Source organism: Alosa alosa, chromosome 10 (genome assembly GCF_017589495.1).
Source record: "Alosa alosa isolate M-15738 ecotype Scorff River chromosome 10, AALO_Geno_1.1, whole genome shotgun sequence".
Classification (NCBI taxonomy): Eukaryota; Metazoa; Chordata; class Actinopteri; order Clupeiformes; family Clupeidae; genus Alosa; species Alosa alosa.
This window is the reverse complement of record NC_063198.1, coordinates 17,035,815-17,053,213: the sequence shown is the minus strand read 5'-3', so window position 1 is coordinate 17,053,213 and position 17,399 is coordinate 17,035,815. Positions and strand designations below refer to the sequence as shown.

Sequence of the window (17,399 nt, the reverse complement as noted above, 5' to 3'; positions counted from 1 at the left end):
TAAGACAGACGCTCTTTGAGTCTGTCCTTTCCCCTCCTCTCTGATTGCTACTGCCCTTTAGCCATGCTGACTGACTGCCGCTTGCCGGGGGAGGTGCTGTCTAAAAAGACCATTTACATGAGGCTTGCCACCGGGCTTATCAACCCACAGGGATTTATAACCTTCGCTGAAGCTTGAGTCAAGCCAAGGATGGCACTCTCACACATTACTCAGAATGATGACTGTCATTACCTTCTGTCAAGGGATATGGTCTTATAGTGGGAAAGGCCCTGATGTATAGCCCTATAATAGACTGTGACAAACAAGGTATTATCGATATGCAGACGCTGCTTCTTTGCCTCACCTACAGTAATATCGAAGAGATATGGCTCGGTAAACAGAAAAGTCTACTGGTGAAAGATGGACCTGAAGGAATAGTTCAGCTAATGATATGGTGTGTTTTTGAATAGATTGAGTGAATGTGTAGAATTACTGTCAATAATGTCAAGAAACATTCATATGCAAATCCATATGTGCCAGTCTGTGGTGTGTCAGTAGAGTGAGTGACCAAGCCAACTTCAGTCTCCTCACAGCATCTTGGTGTGGTGGTGAGAAAATCTGTCAGAGCTAATGGAGAAATTCTTATTAAAGAAGTGTGATTTGTTGGGAATATATTTTTACAAGAGGGGCTCGTCCATCATAAGTGCATTGCATAGTGCCATTATTATCACAGAGTTATGTGCCGCCTTCACTGGTAACAGTGTGGTGCCCAGACAGGTACTATAAAGAAGACCTATTGCGCCCCGACAGCATGATGTATAACGAGCCTGCCTCACATGACAAATTACGGCCCAGACTGTGCTTATTCGCCTAATATATAACACGCAGCGGCAGGCCGATTTAAGTGTGTTTGAGTCACTCAATCAAAGAGTCTGACAGTCTGAAGAAGGAAATGGGGTCCAGGCAGTGAGATTGGCTGTGTGGATTGGGGAATCTGGCAGAATGAACTTGAATGATACGACAGTTGTGAGTAAAGTAATTTCTCGGTATGAAATTGTTTTGACTTACTGGAGGCAATAAAACCTTTTCATTCAGCTTTTGGATTACCTGAATAGTTGACCCTTTCAACTTCACTGGGAAGTCAAAATATATTCAAAGCTAAACATGTATTATCTTATCAGGACAAAATGCAAGAGGCTCAAATGTATCAATGGATATGTACGGTATGAAAGAATGAATGTATTTTAAGGTAAAATAACTAAACTGTGTTCATGCAACTCTGTTCATTCTAAGAGTTAGTATTTACTCATTGGCATCAATTTCAAAATCAAAGTTTTTGTTTTTGTTGTTTATGGTAAATGAAGGGTCACATTCTTGCATGGTACACCGTCAAATTACAGCAATACCTGGTATTCCAGCAGACAGTGGCAATGACAGAGGCCCCATTCTCCAACACCAAAATGAGTTTGAAGCCATTATAATAAACTACATAGTGTTTCTTTGGTCACACTTTACATATTCAGCCCACGGACCATCTACAGATATCAACAAACTACAGTATCTGTTGACACTGCTAGAATTTGCAGTTCAGTTAAGGTTAACCATAGGGTTTGGATTTGGTTATGGTGATGTTCAGTGATTGTTCAACAATCTATAATATGCCATACAATGGCTCTGAATGACCCTGGCTACATTTTTAAATGCAAAGAAGCACTGCATTCACATTTCTCTCAGGAAGTGTGAGTCAAAGTTACCGTTTTCCATAACTTGATCGTCAGACCTTTAAATGTCCCATGCCTAATATCTCAAATATAACTTTGCAATCTGAACATGAGTTTAGCTGCTACAAATTACCCTGTCAAAATTCGTATGTGGAGCTGCAAACGAATACATCATCGACCAAATGCTTATGCTAGGACATCAGAGTAGTCCAGTAGCCAACTGTCACGGCAGCACACAGCAGGGGGAAGAACAGCTGCACTGCACATGGCATTTGGCACTCTTCGCGCACAGAGATGGTCGTGGTGCATCTCAAGTACCACAACATGGGCCTCAGCATTCTCTCTAATAACTAACTACAGACAAGTAACTGCAGAGAACAATTCAGTAGCGAATCACAGATGCATTCTTTGTGACACAAGCACAAGTACTTCTTATTGGTCACCCCTTACATAAAAGTGTTTAAAGACCATGTTTAAGAATCACAGCAATTGTTGAATGATTTACAAATGGACAAAAAATCCTGTCACTTAATGCTCAACTTCTTCGCATCTTTCATTTTTAACTATTGCCTTGACATCACACTAAGCTCACCCCAAACTGTACATCCATTCTTTACAACAGGTGCTCTTAACCTAGTCCCTTCAACCTCCACCAGAGACATGCAACACTCTTAATACATATGTTTTATGGAGCCAAAGTCCCATATAAAAGTGAATAAATATTCTGGAAAAAAACTCAGGAATTTCATTAATGTTCTAACATTGTATTTACCACTACTGGTATCAACTGCACTTTCACATTGTGTTACGATAGGTTAGGGTCACATTGTAGGGCAAGCACTGACTTACAGGCGGGGTTTCAGTGATGTCACTACCTTTGGCTAATTGGTAAATTGAACACCTGTCGTAACCTTTTGGAGGAGAAACTTTTTTGGCAGCGATTCGTTGTGGAAGGCCCAGCGGGAGCTGTTGCCTGTTTGTCCCCGCGCGTTGCGTTGCCGCCATTTGTGGACTATATTTTGGTTTTGGAAAAAGCACCATCAAATTATAATAAAAACTTGAACGTGTACGAGAATCATCGCTTGGGTTGGCCATAGGGCTACAAGTATCGGAGTACCGGGCCGGGAGCGCGAGGATGCCACAGGTATGTGACCGCTTTCTGATTTTCCTGCCAAGCTGACATGCGCGCACACACACACACACACCACAGTTAGGACCTACTTCCAAGTTTGTGCACCACACGTACAGTAGGGCTCGCGTGTAGGGTGGTTCTCCGGTCTTTCTGTGTTTGTTTCTGTTGGTTGCGAGTTGCGGTAGGCTTTTTAGTTTAATTGAACATACCCTAGACAACGAAGAGCTTGAGCCAGGACCGCCTCGTAACAATTGTCACAGCACAATAGAGCGAGCACTGCCTGTAAATGTCATGAGCTAATCATATATTTGGTGAAATATTGTCAAGGCAGTGTTTTGCAATAGGTTCTAGAATAATAACTTAAGAATTGAATTTCTATTTAGCATTGTGAAGGATTAGTAGGTGTAGGAGTCTTTTGATAAGCAAAAGAAACATTATAAAACATTTCAAATGAAAGCTGTTGACACGGTTACTCAAATAATCGTCCACATGCCTGAACTTTCTAGTGATTGATTTGTTTATTATCAAGCAGAAGTAGTATTACATGTAGTATGCAGTAGTAGTGTAACATTGTTTGTTAATGACTTGTTGGTACAATTCTTTATATAGCATCCAACATTTTGTGTGTGTGTGGGTGTGTTTATGTGTAACCATAACTACTAACCCATTTAAGCCCAATTTTTTCCCAGACATGCAAATATGCAAATCATGTGTTATTAGCAAAAGTAGATGAAAACGTGCGTTTTATTACTGGTCACAATTGTGGGATAATATGCGTATACTCAATTAAAGGTTGCTCAAATTGCTTTTTTGTTAAAATAAAGGTATTCTGACAAGACTTTTCAAACTGATATGAACACTGAGACCAATGGTAATAATAAATATGAAAAATATGTAAACATTGTTTATTTACCAGGAGCTTCGGCTCGTTAAAATAGAACCCTGAATGTGTATGTCTGTGCGTGCGTGTGTGTCTGCATGTAGTTGTGAGAGTTAGTGTGCATATTGTGTGTGTGTATGTGTATGTGTGTGTGTATATATATATATATATATATATATATATATGCATGCATGAACACACACACACAATATGCACACTAACTCTCACACCCCATGCAGATACACACACAGACCATATACAACAACTCTCACAACAACACACAGACACAAACACACACTGCTATGAAATCATGAACACAATTTAAACACACTGTGCAACTTACAGACATACACACACACACAGATATACACACTCACACACAGACACATTGTGCAACTTAGACATACACACTCACACACACACAGATATACACACTCTCACACACACACAGATATACACACTCGCACACACACACAATATGCACACTAACTCTCACACCCCATGCAGATACACACACAGACCATATACAACAACTCTCACAACAACACACAGACACAAACACACACTGCTATGAAATCATGAACACAATTTAAACACACTGTGCAACTTAGACATACACACTCACACACACACACAGATATACACACTCACACACACACAGATATACACACTCACACACACACAGATACACACTCACACACACACAGATACACACTCACACACACAGATATACACACTCAGACCCACACACAGACATACACATACACACACATATTTGTGTGTGTGTGTATCTGCAGGTGGGTGTGTAAGAGCAGCAGGCAAAGTGCATGTCGCGTGCAATGTGAAGTCCCCTTGAGTGTGTATGTCTGTGTGTGTGTGTGTGTGTGTGTGTTCGTGTCTGTGTGAGTGTGTATGTGTGTGTGTGTGTGTGTGTGTGTATTTGTGTGTGTGTGTGAGTGTGTATCTGTGTCTGTGAGTGTGTATGTTTGTGTCTGTGTGAGTGTGTATGTCTAAGTGTGTATATCTGTGTATGTGAGTGTGTGTGTGTGTGTGTGTGTGTGTATGTGTGAGTGTGTATGTCTGTGTGTATGTGTGCGTGTGTATCTGTGTGTGTATGTGTGTGGGTGTGTATGTGTATGTGTGTGTGTTTGTAGGTGTAGAAGTATGTGTGCATCTAGATGCAACATTCTATCCCACCGGTCACTATTGTGACCGTTAACATGTTTACTCATTCTGCAAACACACCAAAGACATTTGAATAATTATAAATGTATATATCCTAACTAGACACCTTAAAGACCATGTGTACAAAAAATATTTGTCCTATGTGTATTTTAACAGGTTTTACTTTAAAAACCTTTTATTTGGGAGCTGTGAGGCCGTCATCCTCTTCTCAAGGTGCAACCAGGAAGTAAACAGCTCTGGTCATGTGACAATTTACTCAAAACATTTGACACTGCACACATTTCATTGAAACACTCTATTGTTTCAATATTTACTGAAAGAGTATTTGGATATTCCCCAGTTACAGTTTTAAAGGCTTATAAGTAAATTTTTTTTTTTTTCGGTCACAATTGTGACCGATGGGGTGAAATGCTAGATATGCAATACATACTGACCACAACACATAATATCCAATGCCCAAATTTGTGATATACCTCACTGTCAAAGACAGTCTATGAAAGCACCGGGTGCAATCTACACACTCTGAATGCATATCACTGCATGTACAGTATGACCCTCTGCAATGCCCAGGGTATGAATGATTCACTTCACACAGCGCCTTTATTCCACATCAGCGATACACAGGCAAAGGCCTTAAACAGTTCTCAACATTCTCTTGCCAAATGTTCCCTCTCTGCTGACTTTGACACAACATTACATTGCCACCTTGTGGTTAAAGATGCAAAGGTCCAGACATTCCAATCATGTTTGATGGCATTAAAATTCCCTTCTATCATAGAAATGAATACAAACTCAAATTAGATATTTAGATTATCAGAACATAATCTCAAGCATTATTTGTCTTTATATCAAATGACGCACCACACGTTTCCAATGCAACTTCACCAGGGCTTTCAAGTAATGTTAGGGATTGGTGATCAGTTTTACACTATCTATTTTAAGTCTCCCCACGGTGGCCCTGAGGCAGATGTCTCCAGCAGGGCATATTGTACCCAAGGGCACACGCTGGCAACATGATATGGGCATCCTCCTTGTGTTGTCAATGTCTTCTGCATTATGACATTAACAGTGTAAAAGTGCAGAACCGTTTTCATCTGGTAAATGTATTTTGCAGTCTAGACTCTGCAAATTAAATGCAAATGGCTTTAGAGAGTATCCCTGTTATGGTAATATATTTGGCATCACATAGATTGTGATTCCATTCCATTTAAAAAAATGCTTGCCTTGGCAGCATACTTTTAATGTCACATTCGGAAAGTCAACAAAACTTTGCTAATATGCTCTGCTACTTCGAACATTAATCTTGTCCTATAGTCAAGACTGCATTTTCCCAAAAAAGTCAGTCAGGCTGTCAGTCATGTGGTAAATCAAATTTTATTAAGACATCTCTTTTGTAATACAGTAAATAATAGCAAAGTAAATCAAAGAAATTACATTATCAACAGAAAATAAACCATCCAACTCAACTTCAATAATGTATTACCCATAAATGCGGACATTACTCATAATATAAAGAAAATATTAGACCAAACTAAATTTCAAAACGAGGTATTACCGTAATTTCTGGATATACAACTTACACGCTTATTAGGGGAGGTGATGAAACGCAGTACAGACAGGAGGTGGATAAAATACTGGCCTATGGGGAGGAAAACTGCCTTGTCCTAAACACAGATAAGACTAAGGAACTAGTTGTTGATTTCCGGAAGAAGGCTACCCCAGGGGGTTGGTAGAAAGTGTCCTCACAAGGGGCATTACTGTGTGGTATGGCAACACTACAGTAAAGGAGAAGAAGGCCCTCCAGAGGATTGTTAAAACAGCAACGAGGATCACAGGGACAGAGCTCCCCTCCATAGACTCCCTGTACACAGACCGCTGCAGGAACAAAATTAAATCAATTCTCCAGAACCAACATCACCCCAGTCACTTCCTGTTTAGGTGGAGAAACTCGGATCGTGTGCTGAGACATCACAGACCAGAGAGCATAAGGGCAAATACAATACGTTTTCACAATAGCTTCTACCCAGCAGCCACCAGACTGCTGGCTAAGGACATTGTATCTGGTTTAGAATACCCTGTCCCACCTCAGACGCGGACTTGACACACTGGGACACATGCACACACTCACTCACACACCTACCTTGTCTTGCTGTGTAATCCCTAGGGGGACAAGCTGGCACTAGTGCACTTTGTATTTATTCATTTTATTAATTGTATTGCTTTTTAGTAGTGTATTTTTAATTGAGTGAATGAGAATGAGTGTTCTGTCTTTTTATACATGACTGAGTGATCTGCACAAGCATTCCAATGCGCCTGTAAAACTTGGCAAAAATAAATACTTGACTTGACTACAGTTCATCCACTCGGGGGGGTTGTGGGATTGGTTCAGGAAGGAGAAGAGAACTGTCAATAATGAAAAGTTGAACATGATGGCAGTAATGGTAAAAAAGGAGCAAAAGTAAAAGCAAGGTGCTAAAACATGCACAACCTTGATTACCCTGCCTCTTAGCCATTGCACACATCCAGGAAGTCTCCACTGCAGTTAATGCTTGAGGTAAGAGATGTTAACAACTCATCTATGCACATTTACACCTATTAGATAAGCTATTCATACAGTCAAAAAAAGAAACCAATGTCCTTGGTGAATATACTTTTAATAAGTAAGAGTATATTTTTTGAGTGTGACTATATGGATGTAAACGAGAAAATGTTAAAGGAAACTAATGAAGCATTTTACATAAATTAACAAAACCGCAATGATACAATATTTATTATATAATTTGAACACCAAAGCATATAAAAAATACTCTAATGTACAAAAGTAGCATTTCCACAGACACTTTTCAGGAAGTAAAAAATATATTGATTGAAATTGTCTTATAATATTATTATTATTATTATTATTATATTTATATAAGTTTCTGAAACCAGTCTGAAGACTAAAGGGGACCGTGCATTTGGTGTCAGGGCCCCAAGGCTTTGGAATGATCTACTTGAGGAAATCAGGTTAGCAGAGTCAATGTCATCTTTTTAAGTCCTTTCTTCACATGAGTGTGGTGCACTCTGCTTTCGATGTTTGATTACATTAGATTCCATTGTTTCCAACTCAACTCTGCACACCACCACTAAACCCTTTTTCCGCTGCCTTGTAGATTACGATTCAGTTCGGCGGCGCTCCATAAACTCCATTGTTTATTGAATGCTTGTAAGCCGAATATTTCGGCGCTGGTGTACGATGGGCAAGTGACAGAAAGTGTCAGTGCCTATGTGCAGCGGACTTAAGACTGGGTGGGATGCGGAGGATTGCAAAGACCATGTGCTGTGAAAAAACATTCTCAACATTCTCTTTTCGCAGATCAAAAGATCTTCTTAAGCTGTTTCTTTAACCTGTACAAACAACCTGATGAGGCCCATCATCAGTCAGGGCTTATGACGTGATAGATAGACACAAGGAACTTCCAGTCCATGCTATTTTTAATACTCCCACTTGTAGACAGTGGGCAAGGACACAAAATGGCTGACAGAATATGGATTCAACGTCATCACAGTGTCACTCAAGTCCTACGCCTGCCTGCCGTGACAAGGAACATGATCCTGTGCAACAGTACAGGGGTAAGGTTCCTGATGGGTCAAACAGCTTGCCCTGGACTGACATCCATCACCATGGCAGCTCCTGTGCGAGACCCTGGTGACAAGGGGCTTCTAGCAACCCTGAGAAATGAAGTGCCCAGACACTGGTGCTGCATTTTGTTGTTTTGCCTGGCCTGAATCGTGGCTTGAGTCGTTATAGTTTATGACATGGTCATGTAGTGCCATGTAAGCGAGTGCTTTGGGAGCTGCACACAGATATTCATATTTCATTTCTCAGTGGAGTCGGGCTTTTTGAAAACAATTTTTCATACATTTCGTTTGCAATGAAATTACAAGAATATCAAATCAGCTTCAGGTGCCAAGACCTGCTGTAACTTGATCTTGATCCCTATGAGAATTTTGTGTTGGCTTCACACATTTTTGTCGACTAAATTTATGGTGGAACTTTACAATGAATCAAAACAAATACTGAGCTGGTGGAATGCATGTTGGAGAGGCAGCATGTCATGTCATGTTCATGGGTGCTATCCTGGTAATGCCGCACCACTACAAGTGTTCTCCAAAAAGTTTAGTTACTTTTACGACCCAATAATGTGAGCCAAAGTTAAGGGGTTGGGTCATGCCACTGCTATGACACAACCACTAGTACTTGAATAGTTTGCTGCAGATATATTTTCTCACAATGTGTCAACAAGCAGTGAGTCTGCCAAAAGTCCAGCCAATGTCTAGGATTTTCCATCGAGACAGATTTGTATTTCTAGTATCTGCTAAGCCTGGCTTTCAATTACTGTCACACAGCTAAGTAAAATGGCAGCGATCTAATCACTGGAGTGTGCCCAAAGGAAACGGTAACCATTACTCAAAACAACACTACCACCACACCACACACCACTATCAAGCTGGCACAACTATGCACTGGGGCAAGTATTCAAAATACACGCATTGAAAATTACAGGTACTTTTCATTTTTTTTTTGTTCTACTATATCTAGGCTCTGTAAAAATCAACTGCCTTTTTATCTTCATTGTCTATAAACAAAGAGCAACCCATCATTAGTGGGGGGAATATACAGTATATATGTTTTTAACACTACTGTATATTTGGTAAATCATTCAACTGTTGTTGTGAAGTATGATTACCGGTAATAATAATTTACATATCTCATCTTTTTTATCTAATAGCCCACCAACTTCTGAGTTATTCATCTTAATGATCTTCAATCATTCAATCAGTGATGATTATATAGTCCTATAATAGGATTGGAATCCCTTATTGTGCCCTATGCGTGTTCCATGATCACTGCAGTGGCAGCAAACCAGTGGGGTCCCCTATGCTCTGTGCTACTGCAAACAGTATTCACAGCTGTGTGATGGATTGCCTGCTGGAACAGGTTGATTCACATTCGGCTGATTCACAGGTTCAACAGGTTGATTCACAGCCGGCTGCCTGGTTGTCTGGTTAAATTTCTTATTTTTATTTGTCAGCAGATTCCAACTGTGTAATGTTCCTCTGGAGCAAATTATGGAGCAAATTATGTAGCAGTTCTGGCTGCTACTCCCAAAACATGGGAGATTGTGGCAATTTGGTTAATATTTTCATTGGAGCTAGTTTTTAATAGTTTTTGTTGTTTTCTCACTGTATGTATTGACAGTTTATACATGAAAACCTGTATATGCATGGAAGCATACGTCTCTATATAATCTTATGGTTTGTATGTTTATGCTTTTTCTTAAACCCATTATTTTCATTGTTGTTTTTTTCAACTTTATTTGATACTTTTATATTGTAGTGTCCATGTGATGTTTTTTGCCCACAAAGGTTAATTTGTTTTTGACGGTAAATAGGCTTGGCTGCTGATTGGCCACTGTGTGAAATCCCCTTTCTATAATAAGAATTTAACATAATCCTGTGTATATTTTTTGAGCAAAAGTGTCAGCTAAATACCATAATCATGTAAACGTACATCAACAATGTCACCTATGGGTCACCTGTCACACTGTGGGCTAATTTGGTTTGGGAATTCACTTTGCTCTTGCTTTGTGTCTTACTCAAACAGGCAGCCAGATCACATTACCAGCTGAATCAATGGCTTTAGGAATTATTCAGACCATGCCAGTTGACTGAGTAACTCCCGACTGAGTATCTCCCGATGACATTTCCGAAAGTCCCAAAACACGCATGGAGTCTCATACTGTTCACACCAGCTTAAAATAATACAACACTGGAGCCTGCTAATTGAGAGTCGAGACAAAAAGGTTTCATGTAGTTCTTTATTTCCTACCTCACGATTTCGCACTGTCCTCCTCACATTCTTCCCTGTCACCAGTCAGGATGGTGCCGCCTCAAAGCCAGACCCAGCAGGTAACCACCCCTGATGTTTGTTGACAATGGGCCAGACAGTTCCCAGATTCTCATCACCTGGGGTGAGAGTGAGATGGATGGAGTTACAGTGACTGCTGACCTAATTTTTGTGTTTCTTTTAGTTGTCTTTTGGTTGTTGTTTTTAAACAAAAACTTTTTTTTTTAGGCCAAATGAAAATACATAACACAAACACAAAGATAGCTCTTGTGCAAAAAAAAAAAAGATTAGCTGTGCAATGCATGAATGGCGGTTACTTGGTAAGTTTTCTGAAGGATTACTTGAAAAAGAAACAAAGGAACTAGATGTTGAAATGTGATAATGGTCACTGCACTGATTAATGCACAAATAGGCTGACACCAGACATAATTTCACTGCATTTCTTACTTCCAGTAACTATATGCATGTGACAATAAACTTCCTTGTACCTTGTACCTTGTGCAAAAGAAAGGCTTATTTACCAGTATCAGGGCAAGCATCATATTAAGTGTATGAGATATCCCTGGTGTCTCTTCCATCGCAAGATAGTGTTGATCCCATCCTGTCAGGCGGCCAAGTCATGTCCCAAAGATGTTTCACCTTTTCCAATCTAATTATTCCCATATTAGCGAGGGATTGAGTGGCCTCAAGTTGGACACGTAACTGGTAGAGGTGCGCCTCAAAGGTCAAGTCAACATGGGGGTGCCATGTTTACAGGATTCTGGCTAAAGAGCTGAGGGATTTACAGGCGACAGGTGGTTACTTTATGGGCACTCCCCGGGCTATGGTGGCAGCAAACTTTGTCACTCTGGTCAAGTGAGGGGAAGAGCAAGAGAGGAAGGGAAAGACAGGAGAGAGAGAGGGTGAAGGAGAGAGAGCAAGGGATAGGAGAGAGATGGGGGTAGCATAGAGATTAAATTTCAGACAAGCAGACACCAAGTTGTGAACACAGATCTGCAAGGAAGGGTGTAACCCAGAGGGGGCAGGGCTCTTGCATTTGAAAAAAAAAATAAAAACATTTCAGATCTAAATGAATAGCAAGTCAATTGGGTGTAAGCCTCTCCTTGCTGTATCCATGAGGGAGAGTGTAATGGATCGACCTAGCTGTAAATAGAGACATCTCACCTATCCTGGGTCCTGCCTTCCAGCCCACACCACATGATGCACAGAAAATACCACCCAGGCCATCCCCCACAACACCCTCCTCTCGGCCCTCAGCCACCTCCTCTGATGGCTCCTCCATCTGGAGTCAAAAGAATCCAGACTCCGTCACGACTAGAGTACACGAGACTTAACATGAGCCACGGGAAACTAAACCAGGAAAGCCACCCCCTATGAAGCTGCACAGTAAACATGTGTTGCCACATGTCTGCATGCCATTACCACACGGAAAGCAGTGCATTATCCCCAAAGCACATTAGCGGTGTCACATACTATATTCTAGCATCTGAATTCTGAGTTCTATGACTCTCACCAGCGCTGACCTGACTAGCACTTTATCTGTTTTTTGAGGAACGGAGAGGGTATTACAGTATGTTGGTGAGTGCTAATACTATTTTAATGGTAGATTTCAAATTAAAAATTAAAATCAAATGATGATTTGTTCAAAAGGAATCACTTTGTGTGTACTGTTTTCACATAATGACCACTTGTTGGTATTAACAGTACCAGTCATGAAATAAGTTACACATCTAAGGTTAAAACATTGTGAATGTTGACAGAAAGTTCAGTGGACATTATAACATGCATTACAAAAACCTTCTGTACAAGATGTGAATGGAAAATCAAGGAATAAGACTCGAAACAGTAGATATAATAACATATCCAATTTAAAATATTGGAACAGAAATAATCTCAATAGCTGAATACTGTGTTTATAATTAACATGGCAGGGATGTGAACCCTAAACCAGTTAAGCCTGACCCATAAGTCCATTTTTAGGTTTGATTTGATTATCAGTTGTAACTGTAGGCCATGCTCATCTGTATTTGGCAAACAACTGTTTCGCGGCAACATGAGTTAGACACTATGAGCACATAAGTCATAATATAAATCTTAAATGTAGGCACTATCAGACAAAGTATTGACATGATATCCATTATATTAACTTTCTTGCTTGTGGGAAGTAAAAAAAAAAAAAAAGTGAAGTGATAAGACAAAATCCAATCTCAGAGAAAATACGCTGTCAATTAAATCTACATTTAAACTTGTCATGGATCATATTAACATTTATTTTCAACATGCCATGCTATAAGGACATGACTTTTTTTTTTTTTTTTTTTTTTAAAGGAAGGGGCGTGACCGCAGTCAATAAGGAATGCGAAGCCAGAACTCAATTCAGTGCTCAGCATCAAAGCGACAAGCCGATGCTGGAGGAAGTGGCAGGCACCATCTGTAACAGCAACACTCCGATCATTGTTCTAGCTTCAGACACATCAAAGAAAGTGGTCATGACAGACCAGACTATTCCTGGCCAGGAGCTCATGGAAGAGCGCCCGATGAAATGGCTTACTTCCCCATACTTTTCACCACAATATTTAGTGTGATCAGAGTCCTCAAATGCTCAGAGAAGGCCCATGCTCTCTGTAGGACAATGCTTAAGCTGTTAATATAATTAGATTGCCTTTGTGGTTGAGGATATGAAAAACCTTTATCACCTTTCAGTAATGTCTCCACAGCCAGCCTCCCTGGCAAAAATAACCTCTGATTTATGCCCTGTCCTGGGTTGGGTTCTATGCAAGCTCTTTCTGCATAGCTGCTCTGACACTGCAATAAATCAGAAAATTTGTAACGGTGGAGGGGGAAGACTAGGGGTGACAGTCAGCCAATAAAATTGGGAATGCCACTTGCCAAAACCCCTGAGCCCAATCCCTCAATGCCATCTTACTATTAAACCTACAGTGGTCCTCCAGAGCGTATGAAAACAGTGGGCATCAAAAACATTAACACACTCCTCAATCTAGCTTTATTGCATGGTCCTGCTTTATAATATGAAAACAATATGGAGGACATAAAATTGATTTGACATTGGACAGCTACCCTAACCTATTCTGAGTAAAATCCAGTTACTGTTTGATCAACTGCACATCAAAACTTTTTTGTCCATTTTGTTTGTGTTTGTATCCCTGTCCTGAAATATGATATATTACATCGTTATCAGATGTATAGAGGAAAAATACTGTAATCTTAATGAAAGTTCACAATGTTATAAACCCTATATATATAGGGTTTATAACACAGACTTGATGGCATACCGCCGGTTGAAGAGACAAAGTGAATCATTAAAGAATGGAGTGTTGAAGGGAAAATTAAGACAGAGGGTGTCAACTCCCTGCCAGAGGAGGAGGAGTGTAAATTATAAGGGCAAGTCAGTGAAACAGATGGAACATGTTATAAGGCAAACAGTTGTACCCCTAGAGGAAAACAGACATGCCTTCATGGAGATGTTACACTGAATGGCTCGAACTGCAAGTAGAGTTCAGAAGACTTGACCTTGCAGATGACTAAGTGGTATGCTAAAATAGATCAAAATGGAAACTAGAAAGCAGTAGAAGATAGCTGTGTGGACTCACAGAAGAGAGACGGCTATGGAATAACATGTCATGATGCCTGATTTGGGAAGGGACCTCAAAGGGTGTGAAAGAGGAATTTAGATTGGATGTGAAACTTGACTCTTACTTCAACAGCCACACAAGAGCATCCCATCTATTGAAATAGGTGAGACCTGGCAGAAGAATTTCTGATGACTAACATCTAAAACAAAATCTTGATTAAAAAATAACTGAGGTGAGCCATTTGTTGGATAAAAGGCCTTAAACACATTTTTTTTTTAAGTTTAAGTTGTTTGTTATTTTTAAAGTAAAAAAAAAACAATGATGGATTATTTCACAATGTTCAGCTGGCTGAATAGTTGAGTTGGATGTACAGAATGTGAAATTTCATAGAAGGCATTGAGACATGCAATCACAGTATCAGCAAAGAGGATTGAGGCAGATTAATATACTGCTCAAAAAATTAAGGGAACACAATAATTGTACACATACATACATTTTTTGAAACCTTCCACCCTTTTCTCCATTCTCAAACTACATTCACAGAATGTCTGACAGAATGTCTGACAAAATAAAACACTCGCCTCAAAAGTTTTTCTTGTGCTCAGAACCAAACAGTGTCAGAGTACTGATCCAGTGTATGATTGAAGTGTTCCCTTAATTTTTTGAGTAGTATATTTGGTATTAGTGCACATGTATCATGCAAGGACTTTCTTATAGCTCTGTGCATTAGGTTACTTGAAGTCGGCAAACCAGTTTCCTGTTCGTTGACATCAACAAGCACCTGAAGATGAGTGCTTTAGTTGTACACAAAAGTAAGAAATACAATGTACACAAGTCTTAATGTCTGTGGACAGCTCTAAGGAGCACTGCTGTGTGCCACTCAGCTCGGCTTCAAGTCGTTCCAAAAGTGATTTTAGCTTCCACCTTTTTCCGAAAACCCCCAGCCTACGTGCAGTGACTGCACAAAATAAGGAGGTCAGCACACGTTTTGGTACAACTGAAGTACTCCTCTTCAGGTGCTTGTTGACAGTGATGTCAACGAACAGGAAACTGGTTTGCCAAATTCAGTAAGCTAGCGCACAGAGCCCATAGAAAAACTGTAGATATATTTTAAGTTAGTACACTGACACCAAAATTGAGAAAAACAAAATAATTTGAACAATATATGCATTTGGATATCAACATGCCTGAGCTTTATAGTGATAAGTCAACCTGAATGCTCTAATTTTCCAATTCATGACCATAAATTGTTGACAACTATTGTAGTATCAGTGACATGTGCATCACTAATAACATGTTATCATCACGTTATTTACAGTATGTATTAGTTATGTTTTTTTCTTTTCCATTAAAATGCATTCAAATCCTTTCATTATTTTTGATAATTTACAATAAACTGTTGGTTTATTAATATTAAAATAACTTTTCTAAATCCCGCAGAATGAATGTGTTTATATCTTGAAGGTTAGAAGATCTTGAGGTTAAAGGAGAATTCCGGTGTGATATTGACCTAAAGTGTGTTGAAACATGATACCGAGTGTGAACGTATGTCTCATAGCTCATCTCGGCTTGTCCCCTGCACACAGAAATCTGGCGCTAGCCAGCCGATGCTACCAACAGTCTTTCGATGGGGGTGCCTCGGGCATCGGCCTAGCCATGCAAATAAATCACTGTTTTACAACATTTACGAGGCTCAAAGTAGCTCCATACTTAATTGGTAGACTTCCGAGGGCCTTGACATTTAAAACGAGACATTGAGAACTTTGAAAAAAGACTGGTAGTTTATTTACAAGACGATTCATACAGACAGTAGCTTTAGGAAGTTTACTGTCGCCTCCATCCTGAATTTAGTCACGATAAGTCGAGCAACGAGTACGAATGAACAGGTATGATGAGGGATCAGATTCCAAAAATAATTCCGTGGAAATGCATGGATTCCAGTTGCTAGCCCGAATATACCCCACCCATACAATTTGAGAAATTCAGTCTGGAGTCTCTCCATTGAAGTCTCTGTTAGGGAGAGATGAGGTGTTTGGGCCAATCAAAATGTTTGGGCAAGCTTTGTATGAGGATGGACAGATGAGCAACAGTGCCTAGTCATCCACGTCACCTGAGTGTGCTTGAGTTGATTTTGTTTACAACAAAAAGGCTGTCGCTAGAGAATCAATATATGCTTTAAAAAAAAAAAAACATGATTAAAGGAGAATTCCGGTGTGATATTGACCTAAAGTGGATTGAAACATGATACCGAGTGTGAACGTATGTCTCATAGCCCATCTCGACTTGTCCCCTGCACTCCAAAATCTGGCGCTAGTTAGCCGATGCTACCAACAACTTTTTCAGTAGTGGTGCTTGGCATCGGGACTAGCCATGCAAATAAATCACTGTTTTACACCCATTTTACGAGGGCTCAATGTATCTCCACACTTCATTGGTAGACTTCCCTGGGGCCCTGACATTTAAAACGAGACATTGAGAACTTTGAAAAAGCACTGGTAGTTTACTTACAAGACGATTTATACAGACAGTATCTTCACAAAGTTTAGCGTTTGCAGCCATCTTGAATTTAGTCACGATAAATTCGAGCAGCAGTAAGAATGAACAGGTATGATAAGGGATCAGATTCCAAAAATAATTCAGTGGAAATGCATGGATTCCAGTTTCTTCCAGTAGCAGCAACTGGAATCCATGCATTTCCACTGAATTATTTTTGGAATCTGATCCCTTATCATACCTGTTCATTCTTACTGCTGTTCTAATTTATCGTGACTAAATTCAAGATGGCTGCAAACGCAAACTTTGTGAAGATACTGGTCTGTATAAATCGCCTTGTAAGTAAACTACCAGTGCTTTTTCAAAGTTCTCAATGTCTCGCTTTAAATGTCAGGGCCCCTCGAAGTCTACCAATGAAGTGTGGAGCTACATTGAGCCTCGTGAAATGGGTGTAAAACAGTGATTTTATTTGCATGGCTAGCCCGGACGTCAAGCACCACTATTGAAAAAGATGTTGGTAGCATCG

At 39.9% G+C, this 17,399-nt stretch overlaps 1 long non-coding RNA gene across 1 annotated transcript; it reads right to left on the bottom strand.

The window, feature by feature from the left end:
- Nucleotides 1-6,643: 6,643 nt before the first annotated feature.
- LOC125302698 lies at nt 6,644-11,599 on the bottom strand. The gene is made up of 3 exons (XR_007194949.1): nt 11,309-11,599; nt 10,770-10,906; nt 6,644-6,772 (listed from the first exon to the last, which is right to left on the bottom strand). It is a non-coding gene; the product is annotated as an uncharacterized LOC125302698 (long non-coding RNA).
- Between the last annotated feature and the right edge of the window lie 5,800 nt (nt 11,600-17,399).